The sequence below is a fragment of the Ambystoma mexicanum genome, chromosome 4p (genome assembly GCF_040938575.1).
Source record: "Ambystoma mexicanum isolate Mex_15411 chromosome 4p, UKY_AmexF1_1, whole genome shotgun sequence".
NCBI classification, from domain to species: Eukaryota; Metazoa; Chordata; class Amphibia; order Caudata; family Ambystomatidae; genus Ambystoma; species Ambystoma mexicanum.
Window position 1 is genome coordinate 1,007,158,628 of NC_090927.1, and position 18,191 is coordinate 1,007,176,818.

General features: G+C 49.0%; 1 protein-coding gene across 2 annotated transcripts in view; it reads left to right on the plus strand.

Moving 5' to 3' along the window:
• The window catches only part of LIN28B (lin-28 homolog B), a 982,932-nt gene that overhangs the window by 453,270 nt on the left and 511,471 nt on the right, over positions 1-18,191 (plus strand). The gene's annotated exons all lie outside the window — the stretch shown is intronic.

The following is an 18,191-nucleotide window of genomic DNA, read 5'->3' on the forward strand; positions in this document are numbered from 1 at the left end:
TATGGTGCATATATTTTGCATGATTCCCCTATCTCTGCGATTTTTTTTACTACTTCCAAAATCACAACTTTCAATTGGGCTACATTGTGTTTGTTTTCAGCAAAATGTTGTGTAACTCGTGATCTCACATTGTTTGTCCTGATACTGCTCTTGTGTTCATTCCAGCATTTTTTGGCTTTCCTGCTTGTCTGGCCCACATAAAAGGTCCCACACAGGCAACTGAGTTCATAAATTACTGATTTAGAATCGCTGGTAGCATATCATTCAACTTAAATTTGGTTCCATTATATGGGTGTCTCACATATCCATCTCATTATGTTGTTGCAATGGCAGCAATTCGGACAAGCAAATGTTCCTGTCTTTTTTTGTTTCAATGTTTGTTGTCTATCTTTTGGTGGTTTTTGTGCTTTAACTAGTTGATCTATAAATCCGATAACACCGGTTTTCTATGGATTGCCCAAAATCCATAAAAAGGTGCAAACACCGCCATTAAGACCCATTGTTGCATGGACTGACAGCATCTTTAACTCACTAGTGGTCTATGTTGATAGAGCTTTCTCCAGCATGGGGTCTGGCATGGATTCACATGCTCATGAATATTCCCCGTCGTCAGGCTGGGAATCCTCGGTAAAGAAAAAACCAGTATCAGTTTCGTTTCTGATCTGTCTTTCGTAGTAGTAACCAATCACTGATCTCTGCGTCATACTGACCACAGCCAATCACTGCCCTCTACCTAAGACCCGCCTCTGGCAGCCATCTTCAGATTTTTACTGCACGTTCAAGTGTTGGGATCCTCGTGCTATTGCTCTCAAGCGTTAGTGCTATTTTTTCACGTTTTTTCTCAAAAACTTCGATTTTTTTCAGTCAAAAAGAGCCTCAAGCTCCACCGTTTCTACATCCGATCAACGGGGACCCGTGTCGGATTCGTCTACGCCCCTCAAGGGTGAAGATTTCCTCGAGCTACGCTTTTGGAGGACTCCAGAAGTTTCTCAGGCCCATCTCGGACATGGCCCAGGAGAAGGGAAGCTCGACGCCCGGAAAGCTGTTCAGGGTCTGCCCTGGATGCCAGCTTCAGAATGTCTTTAAGGAGGACGAACACTCCTTTTGTCTTTACTGCCTACATGAGGACAAGACGCACGTGGAGAAGGACTGTGCGTTTTGCGGCAATATGTCGGAGCGGACCATGAAGGACCGCCATCAACGTCTCGCCAACTGGATGGAAGGGAAGAGCCCGTCAGGCGAGAAGAAGAGGAAGTAATCCGAGCGGTCTTCTAAGACCTTTGAGGACGCCCGGCGACGGGGGTCCAACAGAAGGCCAAGCACCGCGAGTCCGCTGGCACCGGGAGCGCCGAACGGTCGGACTCTACGGGCGCCAGGCAGGGCGCATCCTCCCCGGCACCATCAACCACGAGCCAACGCTCTGGTTTGGGTAAGAGGAAGGCCGAGCACCCGGCGAAGCTCCTGGAGAGGCCCCGGTCGAGCTCGAAGGCCCCATCGGAGCGAGGCAGTGTCCCCCCCCCTAAGGAGAAGGCGGTGAGCACACCTAAGGTGGTGAAAGCCTTAATCCATCCAGCCAAGGCCTCTATCGAGACAGTCGCGGCGGCCCTGGCTCAGCCTGTGGAGGCTACACCAGTGGTGGCGACCTCGGGGCTCAGAATCTCCCTGCCACCGCGGAGGGAGTCCTCTTTTATGCCCATCGACAGGACCCCCGTGAAACCTCCGACGGAGAAGAAAAAGGGGGGGCAGGAGGTCGTTGTGGATTCGGCCTCAACCTCTGAGGAAGAGCTGATCGAGGTCTTAAGCCACGGCGTTGGCGTGGAAGAAGACCAGCCCGTCGGGAGGGATCCCGACGTAGGAGACGACGATATCGTCGATGGTGCCGACGGGGTCCCTGACCGCCCGTCGAACTCCCCTCAACCAGCGCCGCAAGACAACTCGGCGGCCATTTTGTTGGCTATATAGTCCTTATGCTCGGAGATAAGGACGAGACTGCTGTTACCACCAGCGGAGGAACCGCTCCCGACGGGGGACCCGGAGCCAGGCCCTTCTGGGAGCCCTCCCCCTAAGAGAAGAAGGATTCACCCTCCACCTCCTTTTCAGCCATCGCGCCCTGTTCAGCCCTCCTCCCCGTCCACGACTCGTGGGGATGATACGGGGACTGACACGGCCGCGACGGGTACGGACGACGAGTTTTACGACTAGGATCTGCCGTCGTCACCTCCCACCCGGGCTTCCCCGCCCGACGAGATTGGATCGTTTCACTCCATGATCGCCAGGGCATCCGAGTTCTTCCAGCTCTGCCCGGAGGAGAAGAAGAAGGAAGGTTTCCTTTATCAACGGCGCGAGGCCAAGAGGAAGACGGTCCTCTCCGTGCCTCTACTGGACGATATTTGGGATGAGGGCCTCGCCCTCCTCAAGAACCCATCCACGACGCCTGCTAGAAGGGATCGGTACGAGAAGAAGTACCGGGTACCGAACGCGGCCCCCTTGTGCCTCCGGGCACAGCCGACCCCGGACTCTGTCGTCTCCCCGGCGGCCAGGAAGAAAGCGGGGGGGGTGCGGCCTCCACGTCGACTTCCCCGCCGGACGGCGAGGGAAAGAAATTGGATACGATGGGATGCAAGGTCATCTCGTCTGCAGCGACGACGATTAAGGCGGCCAACGCCTTGGCTATCGTAGCCCGCTACGACAGGGAGCTGTGGTACAAACTGGCCCCCCTGCTGGACTTCCTACCGGACGACAAGAGGGCGGATGCCCTAGAGATCTTGCAGGAAGGTGAGGTGGCGTCGGACCACGCCATTACGATTGCGACGGACATCGCCGACACTGGATTTCGCCAGTTGGGCAACGGCGTGTGCCTTAGGCGGCGTGGATGGCTCAAGGCTACTGACTTCCGTCAAGACGTGCAGACCAGAGGCTTGGACATGCCGTTCGATGGAAACAACCTGTTTGGGAAAACAGTGGACGATTCCCTTCAAGCTATCAAAGCAGACACGGAGACGGCCCGGGCTCTTGGGGTTCTCCAGCAACGGCGGCCGCTCTTTCGGAGCGGCGTAGGCAAGGGTGCCTCCAAAGGTTCCGGCGGCGGATTTTCCACCTACCGTCAAGCGGCCCGTTCGTCGTCGCAGGAAACTTACAGGGGACGAGGCAAGTCAGGCGGCCCCCGCCGTCGTCGCCAAGGAGGTCAAGGCGGCAAAGCCTCGTCGAAGCAGGACTAAACCGGCCGTTGTGTCGGGCCCCCACCGAAGCACCCCGGTGGGAGGCTGGCTGGCGAGCTTCGTCAGCGTGTGGGAGTCCATCTCCACCGACCGTTGGGTGCTGGACGCCCTAGCCCAGGGTCACGCGCTCGAGTTTCAAAGAAGGTGCCCGCGCGTCCCCCCTGTGGCCAGGAAAGAACTTCACGTCCCTCAACTTCTCTTAGAGGTAAAGGCGATGCTCAGGAAGGGCGCCATCGAGCTCGTCCCAAAGAGGCTTCGGGGCTCCGGAGTTTACTCAAGATAACTTCCTTGTGAAGAAGAAGACGGGAGGATGGCGTCCCATCCTGGACCTACGACGACTGAACAAATTCATCAAGGCACAGAAGTTCCGGATGGTCACCCTCCAACACGTCCTGGGTCAGCTGGAGGAGGGCGGCTTCCTGTCGTCGTTGGATTTGGAGGATGCCTACTTCCATATTCCCATCCTAAAGGGACACCGAAAGTTTCTCAGGTTCGTGGTCCAAGGGCGTCACTATCAGTTCAGAGCCCTTCCCTTCGGACTAAGGTCGGCACCCAGGGTGTTCACCAAGTGCCTCGCACCGGTGGCGGCGCAGCTGCGCCGAGAGGGGATCCACGTCTACCCCTACCTGGACGACTGGCTCATCCGAGCCAAGACGAGGGAGCTCGCCGTGGAGCACACGGCAAGGACCGTCCAACTTCTCACGGACCTGGGATTCTCCGTAAACTACGCCAAGTCCCAACTGGTGCCCGCGCAAGACGCACTGTTTCTGGGAGCGAAGCTCGACACAGTGTCGCTTCTGGCCTCCCCGTCGGAGGAAAGGACGAGGGCCATTCTGGGCAAGGTGCAGCGGATGCTGGTTGCGGACACGGCCAAAGTAAGGTCCATCAAGTCCCTCCTCGGAATGATGTCTTCTTGCATTTACCTCATCCCCCTGTGCAGGCTCCGGATGCGCCCGTTGCGGAGTTCCTGGACGCGCGCTGGATCCAGACGACGGGCAGCTTCGAGGAGAGGATCACACTCGACTAGAGTTTCCGACGAACGATCCGGTGGTGGGGCGCCCGCGCGCATCTGACGGCGGGCATGGACTTCCAGACCCCCGGCCACCAGGAGACAGTGACCACGGATGCCTGCCTGGAAGGGTGGGGAGCGCACACCGAAAATCTGCACGCGAGAGGCCTTTGGCTCCTGACGGAGAAGTCCCTCCATATCAACGTCCTGGAGCTCTGTGCAGTGTTTTGGGCCCTCAGGTCCTTCCTTCCGTCCCTCAAGGGCAAGGTGGTGAGGATCTTCACCGACAACACCACCACCATGTTCTACATCAGGAAACAGGGCGGAACCAGGTCCCCAGCCCTGTCCAGGGAGGCGCATGATCTGTGGCATTGGGCCGTCGCCCAAGGGATGTTTCTGGTGCCGTTTCATCTGGCAGGGATAAAAAACACCATTGCCGACTCACTCAGTAGGGAGCTGCGCTCGTGCCACGAGTGGGAACTACGACAGGATCTAGTGGACCGCCTCTTCCGACGGTGGGGCACACCCCAGATCGATCTGTTCGCGACGGCGACAAACTCCAAGTACCGGAGGTTCGCCAGCAGGTTTCCCCAGCCGAGGAGCATGGGCAATGCTTTCTCGTTCCCCTGGGAGGGCCTGTTTCTATACGCGTTCCCTCCATTGCCATTGCTGATCCGGCTCATCAACCAGCTCAAGAGGTCACGGTGCAGGATGATCCTGGTCGCACCTGCGTGGCCGAGGCAGATATGGTTCCCGGACCTTCTGGACTTGTCAGCGTCCCCGTCAATCAAGCTGCCAGTGGACACGGATCTTCTCTCCAGGGAAGGAGGCGCCATCCTCCATCACGACCCGAAGTCGCTGAACTTGCAGGTCTGGCTCCTGCAGCGTTAGAGTTTGGAGGATATGACATACCGGCCGACTGCAGAGAGGTTCTTGCAAAGGCCAGGGCGTCCTCAACTCTTAAATGCTACGGACACAAATGGAAGAGGTTCTCTGTCTGGTGCCACGCACAGAATATTAACCCTCTACGGATTACGGCCCCCCAAGTACTGCCGTACCTACTGACGCTGGCCAAAGCTGGACTGGCGCACGCGTCCATCAAGATTCATCTTGCTGCGATCTCCCGATACACCAGAACCACGAGGCGGACGTCTTTGTGGTCTCATCGTCTGGTGAAAGAGTTCATGAAAGGACTGTTCAGATCGTTCCCGCCGGTGAAGGCTCCGGCCCCGGCGTGGGAGCTCAACGTGGTGCTGACCAAGCTCATGGGACCCCCGTTCCAGCCTCTGCACTCGGCTCCGTTGAAGTTCTTGTCATGGAAAACAGCATTTCTTGTGGTCATCACCTCCGCACGACGGGTGGGAGAGATCCAGGCCCTTTCCTGCAAGGCCCCGTACTTGACTTTTCACAACACGAGGGTAGTGCTCAGGACGCACCCCTCCTTCATGCCCAAGGTGCCGTCGGACTTCCACCTCAACGAACCCTTGGTGTTGCCTGTTTTCTTCCCGTCGCCTTCGTCGCCGGCTGAAAGGACTTTGCACTCGCTGGATGTGGCTAGAGCGCTGAAGTTCTACGTGGACCGCACAAAGTGTTTTCGGAAGACGTCACAACTCTTTGTGAATTTTGGACCTGTCAATCAGGGGAAGGCTCTCTCGAAGGCTTCCATTTCCAGATGGCTCTCCGGCTGTATCATGTACTGTCATCGTTTGGCAAACCGACCGCTGCCTGGCCGTCCGAGAGCCCATTCCACCAGAGCGATCGCAGCTACCACGGCGTTCCTATCTGGTGTGCCCTTGCTGGACATCTGCAGGGCTGCTACGTGGAGGTCGACGCACACCTTCACGAAATTCTACTGCGTCGATCGGGATTCCAGGGAGTAGTCCAGGGTCGGCCAAGCAGTGCTGCGCAACCTGTTCGCCTAAGGTGAGCCTGGTGAGCAGGTAAGATTTGCTTAATGTTGAGTTTGATGTAATGCTTAATGTTGAGCCTTTGCCACCTCCCGTGGTTGTGCATGTGTGTACTGCTATGCATTCTTTATTCATGAGCATGTGAATCCATGCCAGACCCCATGCTGGAGAAGGAACAAGTTACTTACCTGTAACTGTTGTTCTCCAGCATGGGTCTGGCATGGATTCACATGCGAACCCTCCCGCCTACCCCTCTGCGGCTCTTCACTTGGTCATACTGCCACTTCACGTGCTACCAAATCTGAAGATGGCTGCCAGAGGCGGGGCTTAGGTAGAGGGCAGTCATTGGCTGTGGTCAGTATGACGCAGAGATCAGTGATTGGTTACTACTACGAAAGACAGATCAGAAACGAAACTGATACTGGTTTTTTCTTTACCGAGGATTCCCAGCCTGACGATGGGAATATTCATGAGCATGTGAATCCATGCCAGACCCATGCTGGAGAACAACAGTTACAGGTAAGTAACTTGTTCCTTACAGCCACTTGTACAAGCTACATCCACGTATTTTAAGGACACCATGGATTTTCTTAATAACCTTACCAATTTACCGGAAATTTTTGAAAGCGATCTTATTGTATCATTTGACGTACAGATTCTGCACACTTCAATCCCGTACCAAGATGGATTCGAGGCACTTGAATGGACACTCTTGAATAACAATTGTAAGTCCAATAAAGTATTCATATTGGAACTGAGCAATTATTTATTAAAATTTGAAGCACGCACGTCAGCCTGGGGGCATCGTGGCGCTTGTTACAGACATATCTTGGTTACATAAATTACATTATTTACATAAAAATACATTATTTACAGTGGAGAATATGACATTTATACAGATTTGCACTGCAAACAATTTACATGGATTTGTGGATTATTGTGCAAGGAAGGAGGTCTTTAGTTTCCTACGAAAAATAGGGAGTTAGTTCTCAGCTCTAATGTCTGCAGGAAGGGTGTTCCAGGTCTTGGTGGCAAGGTAGGGGAAGCTTAGGCCACCGGCTTTGGCTTTTTTGATGCGTGGGATGTAGAGTAAGGGAGCAGGGTTTGGATATGGTCTCTGATACATGGGACGGGGCGGAGAGAGAGAGGCATTTGTGTGTGAGGGTGAGAACTTTAAGTGTGATCCGTTCTTTGACCGGGAGCCATTGGGCTGAGTGTCTGGCCTGGGAGATATGCTCTCTTCTTGGGATGCTCAGAGCGGTCCGGAGAGCATTGTTCTGCTTGACTTGAAGTCTGTTTAGCTTTTTTGCTGATGTGCCTGCTAGGAGGGCATTGCAGTAGTTCAATTTGGCTCAAATGGTGGCTCTGGCTATAGAAAGGCAGTTGGGTTTGGAGAGGTATTGCTTGATGGCGTTTGAGTTTGGTGGTATGCGCAGATGAGGAGGTGATTGCGCCGACTTGTCTTGTCATAGATAGTGAGGAATCTAGGTATACTCCCAGTTTCTTTACAGCTGTGGATACAGGGATGATGGAGTTGTCAATGGAGAAGTTGGCGTACTTTTTGTGGGGTTTGCCTAGGGTGCTCTGTTGACCTAGTATCATGATTTCAGTCTTGTCTCCATTGAAGCAGAGGCCATTAACTGCCATCCATGCCTGGATGATGGAATAGATCGTGTGGAGAGCCTTGGCGTCTTCGTGGTATGATCCTGAGGGGTAAGAGTACTTGTTTTTCGTCCGCAAGATCATATTGATAAACAACTACTTCAGGTACGGAACTCAGTTTTACTTGCAAGCTTCTGGAACGTCTATGGGATAGTCTATGGCCCCAGCATACGATAATCTATTCATGTTCCACTTAGAAAGCACACAGATATTGACAGAACCACCTTGGGGTGGCAGACAGATCTAATCATCTGGAAAAGCTTTATTGATGATGTTTTCATAATTTGGAGAGGTATTCTTGAATTCCCTAAGCGAGAGAATTAAATTTACCATGGAACATGGCACTCCAAAACTACATTTCCTGGACATAGAATTGGACATTGGACAAAACGGTATTATAACCAACATCTACCACAAGAAAACTGACGTTAACAATTCACTGCACTACTTGAGCGATCATCCAGGACACTTGCGAAATAATTTACCTAGCAACCAATTCTTACGTCTGAAACAGATTGTGTCATCGGCAGAAACACTAAAGGACGAGAACTTAACCATGACTGAAAAGTACAGAAGGAGGGGATATCGGAGCAACATTATTGAGAGAGCCAGAGAAAAGACTGAGAGTCTGAACAGAAAAGATCTACTAATCCCTAAAACAAAATCTGAAGAGATCCAGTTCTTGTATGCATTACGATATTCGTGAAAGAGTCACCACATAACTAGAATGATCTTGAAAAATTGGCGAATTATTGGGTTGGACCCACAATTGAAAAAACTGTTTCCCAAACCAACAATTATAGCATACAAAAAGGGCACTCATTTTAAAGATCAACTAGTTAAAGTAGAAAGACCACCAAAAGATAGACAACAAACATTGAAACAAAAAAAGTCAGGAACATTTGCTTGTCTGAATTGCTGCCATTGCAACATCATAATGAGAGGTGGATATGTGAGACACTGATATAACGGAACCAAAATTAAGTTGAATGATTACGCTACCTGCGATTCTAAATCAGTAATATATGAATTTAGTTGCCCGTGTGTGATCTTTTTTGTGGGCCAGACAAGCAGGAAAGCCAAAGAACGCTGGAATGAACATAAAAGCAGTATCAGGACAAACAATGTGAGATCACCAGTCACACGACATTATGCTGAAAACAAACACAATGTAGCCCAATTGAAAATAGTGATTTTAGAAGTAGTTAAAAAATCCCAGCGAGGAGGGAATCATGCAAAACATATGGACCGGAAAGAACTCTTCTGGGTTGAAAAAGTGAGCAGTTTGACACCCAATGGCATGAATGAGGATTACAACCTGGGGGCCTTCCTCTGACAGGCATATGATAAAAACGTGAGTTAAATTGAGGATTGATAATGAATGCATGCAATTTGTGAATAGTCAAATGGGAGATTGTGAGCATGATCCATATTTTGTAAACACCTGGATACCAAAGACTAATTAGCCCCTTGAATATTTATTCATAAATTCTTATCATTGACTTTGAGAGGCTGGTTGCATACATTCATGTAAGTGTACTGGTAAGATAGGGAATACCACATGTACTCTGATTCACTAGGAACACCCTGAACTTTATTTTCATTTCTATCCCTTAAGGTGACCCATGCTAGACACTCTAAACTACTCGGCTGAATTATGGACTTTCCACAATATCTAGAAGGCGATGTTATCATACGATGCTATGTTCCAGTATCCTGGACGATCCTTCATATCCTTCTTTACCTAGCTCACCTTGTTAGGTTTGATGACTCTATGATTTCATCACACCATTACTGATTTTGACTATCAGATTGAAGTTCTTTACAACTGACTGTGTAGACGATCTATTACCCATTAGCATGCAGGAGTTGTGACCTGTCCTTACATGGGACCTATAGGCAGTAATAACAAACATTGTAACGTGTGGATATTCCACAGGTAGTCGCTGCACCATAACCAAATAAGAGGTATGATTCCCCTTTTCCATTATTTTATTTGAGCACACCGACAATTAGAACTTTCCTTAAATAGGATTTTACAACCTCCAACAGACATTGTAGAAGCTCCGCGTTGCTATTATGGACACGAGCATAGAAACTACAACATGATGTCATCTCGCGATCGCATGATGATGTAAGTAAACAAAAGGCAGCCTTCTTGGCCTGCGTTTTTCGCGGCACCCGTGACTCATTCAAGACATGAAGAAGAACAGTAGAGGTAAGATTGGGTAGCGAACATGGACCTCAATTTTTCAAGCCAGATTATCTGGTAATAAACTGTAACCTGAGTAGGTCACACATGTAGTGAATTTAAACATAGTCTCTCACTTAAATCCATAGGAGGTTGCATACTAGGATAATAGCCATCAAATTGATTCATCAAGATCTTCACTCTCTCAGGACTGCCAATCCTGGATGTTTCGTCAGGGTAAGACCAGATATGTTGCAACACTTAGTGGTTGATAACCAGGTAGTAAACACAACATAAGTTAAATGGAGAGGAGCTCTACATATATCATTGATATTTGTAATTTCAGGCGCTACTTGAAAGAAAAAGAACCTCTCCACAAGGTTCCTGCACACGGGGGATAATGCACATTAAGGACCCTCCTGTTTAACCAACACCATACAGCTAATTAGGGCAATGACCCTCTGACCATTCCTGAATACTTGAGACAGCTGTGATTATTGAACACCAAGATAATAATCTTTGTTTTTTATTAAGGGTAGTTGAGTTTATACACTTATTCTTTTTATTTTTTTATTTTTAGGGAGAATTTATTTTCCTTACATTACGATCAGATAGGAGGAAGAAAATCTGCTCATGAGAGACAAAACCAGGTGATTACTAAATATTGAAACATGACAGACCACAAAGACTGTATGAAAAATTGATGTATTTAGTTACTAAATCATGATTATTAATTATTCATTATATTGGAAACAGGAAATAAGGAATTGGGTAGACAACTCCTGAAGAAGGGGGAGCAAATACCCCAAAATGTGTTGAGAAGCATACAAGGATTGAACATATCACAGAATATTAACTTGTTTGATCTAGCCACATGTGAGATTGTATCACATTCAATGTATGAAAATTGTCTACCTATGACGTAAAGATAAGATAACCAATTTTTGCTGAAAAAGTGAACAACTTATTTTATGATTAGAAGATACCAGTTTGAACTGATTGCAAATCAAAATATGATGTATCATGAATCATTGGTCTAAACACCAGATGACGAAGTAAAAATATTTCGAAGGGATTGTGTCCTCCGACGTATTCCTTATCTTAGATATCTCTTTCCAGCTTTGCTTGCCTCGGAAATTTTTTCTCTCTAGAGGGCGCTGTGCGTTGACGTCCGCCGAGTCGATGTCCCTCGACAGCCGCCGTATCGACGTCGACGTCATCCTGCCTATAAAAGCCACGCGCAGCGTCCTTTGCTCAGTTCCGTTTTTCCGCGCTTACTCAGTGCCTCGGAATATCGTTGCTCAGTTTCGTACATATATTATTCCATTTTCCTCGAGATATTCGATCCATACTCGATGGCTTCCTCGTCTGAACCGACGACCCCTCGGTCCGGCTTTAAAAAATGCAGAGACTGTGGAAAAAAGTTGTCGATAACGGACCCTCACAGGGTCTGTCTGTGGTGTTTGGGAGCTGAACACCATTGTTCGGAGTGTGAGGACTGTATGTCCATGACAGCTAAAGCCCTGAAGGAGCGTAGGGGGAAGCTGGAAAAAGGTAAGACTTCTAAAGCTTCTTCTTCCTCGACGAAGTAGAGACATTCGTCTCCTCGTCACCATTCGCGCTCCAGGTCTCGAAGCGGGTCCCATCATTCTTCGCGATCGAAGCACTCGAAAAGGAGACGCCGAAGATCCCCTTCTTCGTCCTTCTCTTCCTCTGTTTCACCTAAGAGAATCCCTTGCCCCACGAAGCATAGTTCCCGGGCTGAATGGGAGGAATTCCGAAAAAATATGATGAGCGTCTTCGAGAAAGCGGCCTCGACCCCCTCGAAGACTGCAGAGAGCGATGCTCTGGTCGAAAGACCCGAAGGTTCAACACGCCGTGAGTCCCAGCACCCGGCGAAGGAAGCTTCTCGAGCGCGTCATGAACCCTCGAGTAAAGCAAAGACCTCGAATCCTTCTTCGAAGGTTCCGTCGACGCCGTCGACGAAGGTTCCGTCGACGCCGAGGGCAGTGTCTTCGACGCCGTTGTCGAAGGGACCTTCGACACACGGGTCTGTCGACTCGATGCCATCCTCGACACCGGCGTCGACGCCAAGGAAAGTCACGGTTGCGGCGCACCCAGTGGCTATTCCCAGGTCGTCAATGTCGTTGAGATTGTCGATATCCTCGAGCAGAATTCCGATTCTATCGAAGACCTCGAGGCCTCCACCTTTGTTTTCGACACCACTTTCGAAGCCTTCGACGTCAGTGTCGACGACATCGACGTTTTCGAGGCCGATTACAAGTTTGGCACCCTCTGCCTTGGAGATGGGTTTCACACCCTTTGTGAGCTCAGACCAATTGAGAACAATGTCTTCAATTATGGAAGAGGGAGAACTGTCTGATCAAGAAGAGCCATTTGAGTTGCAGGGATCTGCAACCCCAGTTCAAGAGGAGTTATCCACAGAGGAACGCAGATTAAAGGAACTCCATGATTCCTTACATGAGGCAAGTGGTTTAGACACTTTCGCTAGGCCAGACCCGGGGGAGCATGCTGAAACCCCTTATAGAGCCTTAATGGCCACGATTACAGAATTTATGGGGTGGTCAACACCTTCACCGGCTTTCCAACAGGATGACCTCACGGATATTCTTGATAAAGGTCCACAGGAGGATCCTGTAGTACCTTTTCATAAAGCTCTTCAAAGAAAAATAATGCTGAACTGGGAAACCCCAGATGTCGTCCCGGCAGTAAATAAAAAACTGTCTGCTAAATACAGGGTATCTTCTGCAGACCCAGAGTTTTTGTCCAAACACCCATCCCCAGAAAGTCTGGTGGTACAGGCAGCATCTTCTACTGACATCAAGACTGCTTACCCTACCGTCCCACAGGACAGGGACGATAAGAAATACGATGCTATGGCTAAGAAAGTCTTTTCGGCATGTAGCATGGCGTTAAAATCTATTAATGCTACTTGCACCCTTGCTAGATTTAGCCATACACTTTGGGAGTGTGCTTCTACAGCGGCTGACTGCATCCCGGAGGGAGAAGAAAGGAAGGCGTTCCTAAATATCATAAGGGACGGTAAAGACGCTATGTGCGAAGCCCTCCAGACGGGTATTGACTCGGCTGACAGTATCAGCAGAGCAATGGCGGTAAGTACAACAACCAGGAGATTTGCTTGGTTGAGAAAGTCTGGTTTTGCCCCAGATGTGCAAGCCAGGCTCTTGAATATGCCATTTGATGGATCTTCTTTGTTTGGGAAAAAGGCGGATGACAGTTTAGAAAAACTGCAAACATCAAAGGCAGCAGCAAAATCCCTAGGCGCTGCGATCCGTCAGACACCTTTTCGTCCCACAGGAACCTCTGCGAGAGGCAAGTCTTTTCGCTTCTACTCCGCATTCGGAAGAGGTAGAGGACGACCGGCTCAAAGGGGACAAAGAAGAACTACCCGAGGTGGACGGGGTAGATATTCAAAAGCCGCAGCAACAGCAGGTGCCTCTTGACCATCGGCATCTGCATCAGCCGCCCCAAAACCACTCTGAGGACTTCCCTCACAAGACACCTGTAGGAGGCAGGTTAACTCAACATCTGGCGGAATGGCAGGCTATCACGTCAGATGCTTGGGCATTGGAGACAGTTGCACAAGGTTACTGCCTGCCTCTCCTACGCACACCTCAGAGTCATCCACCGGGGATCAGCTCTCAAAAAGCTCCAGATCCGCTCCTCTTGCAGGAAATTTTAGACCTGCTACAGAAAGGTGCCATAGAACCAGTACCTGTAGCGGAGAGGAACAAGGGCTGGTACTCCCCTTACTTTCTCATACCAAAGAAAGACGGAGGACTGAGACCCATCTTGGACTTGCAGGAATTGAACAAATTCCTCAGGAAACACAAATTCAAGATGGTAACTCTCTCTCAGATCCTTCAGGTCCTTCAGTTCCAGGACTGGTTGGTATCTCTGGACCTTCAGGACGCTTATTTCCATGTGCCAATCCATCTCAAACACAGGAAATACCTGAGGTTCGCAATTGGCAACTCTCATTATCAATTTCGAGTTCTGCCATTTGGGCTGACCTCCGCCCCGAGGGTCTTCACCAAGTTAATGTTGGTAGTGGCTGCAAGTCTAAGGAGGGAAGGGATTCACGTCTACCCCTACCTGGACGATTGGTTGATCAGAGCTGTATCTTCGGAACAAGCTCAGATACAGCTACATTATGTTTGCCACTCCCTTCACAGACTGGGCTTCTCCATCAATTTAAAGAAGTCACAAATGATACCATCGCAGAGACTCCAGTTCATCGGAGCGATCCTGGACACTTCCCTGGGAAAAGCCTCGCCACCAGAGGTGAGGGCTCAAGATATTCTACAGATGGTCACCAAGTTTCAAAATGCCCAACGTCTCCCAGCCTTCGACTTTTTGAGGTTGCTAGGCCTCATGGCATCCTGCATTTTCCTAGTGCCAGAGGCTCGCCTGAGAATGAGATCTCTCCAGTGGGCACTGAGAACTCAGTGGTCACAATTCTCAGGGAGAATGACAGATCTTCTTCAGGTTCCCGACAGGGTGGCTCGAGACCTTCAGTGGTGGGCCTGTCAGGAGAACATCTTGAAAGGAGAACTGTTTTGGCAACCATGGCCGGAGATAACAGTAGTCACAGACGCCTCACTCACGGGGTGGGGAGCCCATGCCAACGAATTGACCATCAGCGGTCGTTGGTCTCCATCGGAGTCCAGACTACACATCAACCTGTTAGAGCTGAGGGCCATCAGACTTGCGCTGAAGGCTTTTCTGCCATCTGTACAAGGAAAGAATGTCCTGATAATGACGGACAACACAGTGGCCATGCATTACCTCAACAAAAGAGGAGGCGTAGGATCACTACCACTGTGCAGAGAGGCGATGCAGCTCTGGTTTTGGGCAATCCAAGAAGGAATCTCTCTATCGGCAGTTCACCTAGCCGGAGAGAAGAACTTGACAGCGGATGCTCTGAGCAGGCAGAGCACAGTCTCCCAAGAGTGGGAACTAGCTCAGGAAGTCCTTCAAGAGATCTTCGCCCTTTGGGGAACCCCTCAGGTGGATCTGTTCGCCACCAGTGTCAACAGGAAGTGCGATCCGTTCTGCTCAAGGGAATTTCCCCCGAGAGGAGCTCTGGGAGACGCGTTCATAGTGGACTGGGAGTTTCCACTCCTGTATGCGTTTCCACCAGTCCCTGTCATTCCTCAAATGATCAGGAGGTTGAGAAGATTCCGGAAAAACATGATCCTAATTGCCCCGGATTGGGCCAGGAGAACGTGGTACCCGGACCTTCTAGACTTGTCCATCTGCCCTCCAATTCGACTTCCACTCAGAGAGAATCTGCTCTCACAGAAGGGAGATCAGGTTCTCCATCCAGACATCAAAACCCTCAACCTTCATGCTTGGCTTCTGAAAGGCTGAGGTACAAGGATTGGGACCTCCCTGATGACGTTATGGAGGTGTTGCTTTCGGCAAGAAGGCCAGCAACAAAATCTTTATACCGCTGCCGTTGGAACAGATTTTGCAGCTGGTGTAGGGAAAAGAATATCGATCCCTTTTCATGTGGTACACCAATGGTTTTGTCCTTCCTACTTTATTTAGCGAATTCAGGCCTTCAAGTTGGCACCATCAAGGGCTATCTCGCAGCGCTATCCATCTTTAAGCGCACTGCGGAAGAACCATCCTATTTCAAGTTACCCTTGGTAATACAGTTTCTAAAGGGGTTAACTAACGTTTATCCCCCAAGACCATTCCAGGTTCCCCTATGGGATTTAAATTTAGTCCTAACTTTCCTGATGGGCACGCCTTTCGAACCACTCCACTCCTGTTCGTTAAGGTTTCTTACCCTTAAGACTGTTTTATTAGTAGCACTTACATCTGCTAGAAGGGTGAGCGAGTTACAAGCTCTTTCTTGTAAACCCCCTCATACAATCTTTCACAAAGACAAAGTTGTTCTGCAAGTGAAGCCTAATTTCCTCCCAAAGGTGGTTTCTGAATTTCATATCACACAGAAGATTACCCTTCCATCTTTCTATCCTCCTCCCCATCCGGGGAAAGAGGAAGAGAGGTTACACAGGCTGGACCCAAGAAGGGCTTTAAGTTTTTACATTAGTAGACTGGCTAGGATAAGACAAGCAGACCAGCTGTTTGTAGGCTACGCAGGTCACAAGCTGGGGCTACCGATAACTAAGCAGACCATTTCCAGATGGATTATTTTAGCCATTTTGGAATGTTATAAACTGGCAAGAAAAGAGCCCCCTCAAAATCTTAGGGCTCATTCGACCAGAGGTATCGCAGCCTCATCGGCCCTCAAAAGAGGAGTGCCGGTTCGAGACATATGTGCGGCTGCCACATGGTCGTCCGTCCATACCTTTACACGGTTTTACAACTTGGATTCCTCCTCCAGTCAGGAAACTAGGTTTGGAAGGGCAGTATTGCACTCTATTCATCAATAAGAGGAAGCATGAAGTCAGTACTCCCACCTCCAATAACAGAATACTGCTATGGGAGCCTATCTAAGATAAGGAATACGTCAGAGGACACAATCCCTTCGAAGAACAAGTTACTTCTTACCTTGTAACGTTCTTTCGATGGGATGTTCTTCCGACGTATTCCTTATCGACCCTCCCATCCATCCCCGCAGTACTACTTCCCTTGTTGTTGCAGTTTACGCTCCTTCATGGTGATTAGTCTAGTCCAGAAAGAATTATTATGGGTTACAAAACGGAACTGAGCAACGGACGCTGCGTGTGGCCTTTATAGGCAGGATGACGTCGACGTCGATACGGCGGCTGTCGAGGGACGTCGACGCGCAGCGCCCTCTAGAGAGAAAACATTTCCGAGGCCATCAAAGCTGGAAAGAGATATCTAAGATAAGGAATACGTCGGAGGAACATCCCATCGAAAGAACGTTACAAGGTAAGAAGTAACTTGTCCTTTGACCTGTATTATCAAAGATTCGAGTATGAATGTTATTACCTAATCGAATACAATTTGCTGTCAAATTATAAAGTTGATTGTATATACTATACCAATTGGGTGTGCAGGGAATGGGAGAGTTTCACAAGAATGTGGACATCTGTTGTCTTTACACCTGTAAAAACATGCAGGATTGGATTTTATTTAGCAGGGAAATGATTCGAGGAACTTTTATATAATTACATTTGGGAAATTGTATACTCACTTTAGATGATTATTTTAAATCACAGAGCCAGCATGGGCCCTCAGAGTTTGCAGGCCATTCATCCCGGTCTGATGGGCCTTTCAGATCTGTTCATTCACCCATAGGAGTTCTGGCCGGCATCAGATAAATTCTACTCCAGTCTTACTTATTGACATGGCCTAATCACTTCCAGATATTTTCCAAGTTCAGCATTCATCGATTTGGGACAGGGGTTCTCCTTCAGTTCATATGCTTATATATGTCTTAAATTCCAACAGTATGACATCACATTTTTCAATTGTTTCAAGTCTTTCCATTGGCTTACTTAACACATTGGCTCTCCCAGAGAATGCACCCTTTAATTTCATAGGTTGATCACATGTTTGCACATTTGACAGGATGGGGCTGTAAACTTTGGACTCAGAATTGTATTATCTTCCGGCAGGAATTTTTCCGATCAACGAAATATGGATTTTAAGATTTGCATGGTCAAGCCAAGTTCATGCAGTATTGGGTCAAAAAACCTTTTTCAGAAAAGTGAAATCGAAAAAGATCGATTTGGAAAGACCGCTCTGTGACCGCACAGAGCGGTCTTTCTAAATTAAACTGCCAGCCCTTGCGCCGCACAAGAGTGCACGCAGGGGCTGACAGTCATGACGAGACCGAGAAGACAAGCTGCAGGAGTCAGAGGTAAGAGTTTGTGTGTGTCTGTGTGAGAGTGACAAAATGTGTGTGAGTTTGTGTTGAGTGTGACAAAACGTGTATGCGGAGAGGGGGTGGAGGGCAGCAGAGAGCAAAAGAAGGACTTGGGGAGATGAACCCCCCCCCCCGAATAAAAAAGAAATTATGTCCCTTTACCTTTTTCTGAGGGCCACGCAAAATCGACCAAAAGAAATCTCTTTTTGATATGCGACCTTCAGAAAACAGGAAAATGACATAGAACCGTTCATGCATATGCGGCATGAATAAGTGTGATGAAATGGAACTAAATTATTAAAAGTTATATAATTCTAACCAAATATGTATAGGTTGTATTTAGTCTCATTTT